Genomic DNA, 2450 nt, shown 5'->3' with positions numbered 1-2450 from the left:
GGGGAATATTCTGTGGAATGTTCTGGAAAAAATGCAAAATCTAGAAATGGTTTAGGTGGTTATGTAGCATGACCAAAAGGGGAGCAGAAGAATGTTAAGCAGATATGACCTAAATGAATGTCATTTTGCTCCCCCATATGAAGCTAGGTGTTATGGAAGAGCAATGGCTTAATATAAGGTTAAGGTCTGAAAGGGATAAGCAATAAACATCAAAACAAAGAATGAGAAGAGCTATGTGACTTTACCATTCCTTCTGCTTTTTTTTGCAGATAGGAGACAAACAAATCTCCCCATACAATGATGAGACAGAAATGGGCATGAATAAAGAACCTGACGATATTGAAACATAATTGAAAGGGAGCATCATCTTGAAAATTGGCAAAAATACATTTCAAACAATTTTTTTTAAATCGTAAGCTTTATTTTTTAGAGCAGTCTTAGGATCACAGCAAAATTTGAGAGTATGGAGTTCCCACATACCGTTCCTCCATCTTCTCCCACTGTCAACATCCCCCACCAGAATGGTACATTTGTTATAATTCACGGACCTATGTTAATATATAATTATCACTAAAAGTCCATAGTTTGCATTAGGGTTTATTCTTGGTGGTGTACATTCTATGGGTTTTTAACAATGCATAATGATATATCATGATACCACTAATGTAGTATCATATAGAAGAGTTTCACTGCCCTAAAAATCATCTGTATTCCACTCATATAACCTTCCCTCCCACAACTACTAACAATCACTAATCTTTTTACCTTCTCCTTAGTTTTCCAGAATGCCAAATAGTTGTAATCACATAGTAAGCAGCCTTTTCAGATTGACTTATTTCATTCAGTAGTATGCATTGATGATTTCTCGATGTCATTTCATGATTTGATAGCTCATCTTTTTGGACTGAATACTTGAATAATATTCAATTGTGTGGAAGTACAACAGTTTATCCATTTACCTACTGAAGGATCTCTTGGTTGCTTTCAATTTTTGGCAATTATAAATAAAGCTGCTTTAAATATCGGTATGCACATTTTTGTTTGGCCATACGTTTCAACCATTTTGTCAAATACCAGAGGATGATTGCTGGATCATATGATATGAGTGTGTTTAGTTTTGTGAGAAACTACCAAATGGTCTTCCAAAGTGGCTGTAACATTTTGCATTCCCACCAGGAATAAATGAGAGCTCCTGTTGCTCCTCATTGCCAGCATTTGGTGTCATTCTTAGAGGTTTTGGCCATTCTAATTGGTATGTAGTAGTATCTCATTGTTGTTTAAATTTTAAATTCCCTAATGATATATGAGGCTGAAAATCCTTTCATATACATACTTGCCATCTATATATTTTGATGAGGTATATATTTAGGTATTTGCTCATTTTTGTAATCTGGGTGTTTTTGTTTATTGTTGAGATTTACTAGTTCTTTGTATGTTTTGGGTAAGAGTCCTTTGTCACACAGGTGTTTTAAAAATATCTCCTCCCAGGCTGTGGTTTGTATTCCCATTCTCTGAGATGTCCTTTGCAGAACAAAAGTTCTTAATTTTATGGAAGTCCAGCTAAACAATACTTTTTACAATAAAAATATTTTAGCAGATGTATTCTTGTTGTCACCAAAATAATAAAATTACAGCGTTGCAATAAATAGAAGCAAGGATATTTGACCATAAGATTTAAAAAATTAAAAAATAAGTAGTTGATTGAAATTGGTTAAATTACCACCACTACTCTCTTACTTTTAGACTTCTGCTCTAGATCATTGAACTACAGAAAACAGTATTTTGAAAGAGAAACTCTTTAGAAACATGACCTATTTTAATTATACTCCTGTTTATGGCTGGAGACTTCAATTATAAAATCAATTTACTTCATCTATGAAAGGGAACATAAAGACCAACTCACTAAGTGGGACTTGAGTTATTCTTACAATAAATAATAGCTTTACCATCTCAATTGAGTAGTCTTATTAGTTAGGTATACAGATATTTGTTTTTCATCCTAGAACAAACTGCTCATAAAGTAAGAATTTGATACAAAGGCCAAAAACTTAAACATGAGGATTTTCTGAACTGTTTTGCATTTAAACTTTTGACTAATTGTAATGTGATTCACTTGCTTTTTGTGCTATTCTGCAAAGTTCACTTTCCATTATAAATTGGAAGACATCAAAAAAGTTTTGTCAACAAACTTCTGGATTACATAACTCTTTTTCTTCCAACCTCAACTTCACTTTGTCTTAAGGCTACTTTAAAAAGATAAAAACAAAGCATTAGAAAAGCAGGAAATCTCCAGACATTGGTTTTAATTTCTTATAAAAAGTATGTTGCTGATTAGAGAATTCAATTCACTCTGATGCGAACCTGATCTGTACCAGAACCAATCTCTTCATCTTCATTCTACTCGTCAGAAATACAAAAAGTAGGTAATAGGCAGAAAGGAGTTATGTAGG

The sequence above is a fragment of the Sapajus apella genome, unplaced genomic scaffold, assembly GCF_009761245.1.
Source record: "Sapajus apella isolate SASKATOON/1434 unplaced genomic scaffold, GSC_monkey_1.0 scaffold8, whole genome shotgun sequence".
NCBI lineage: Eukaryota > Metazoa > Chordata > Mammalia > Primates > Cebidae > Sapajus > Sapajus apella.
The sequence above is the reverse complement of the archived record's forward strand: the minus strand, read 5'-3'. Positions refer to the sequence as shown.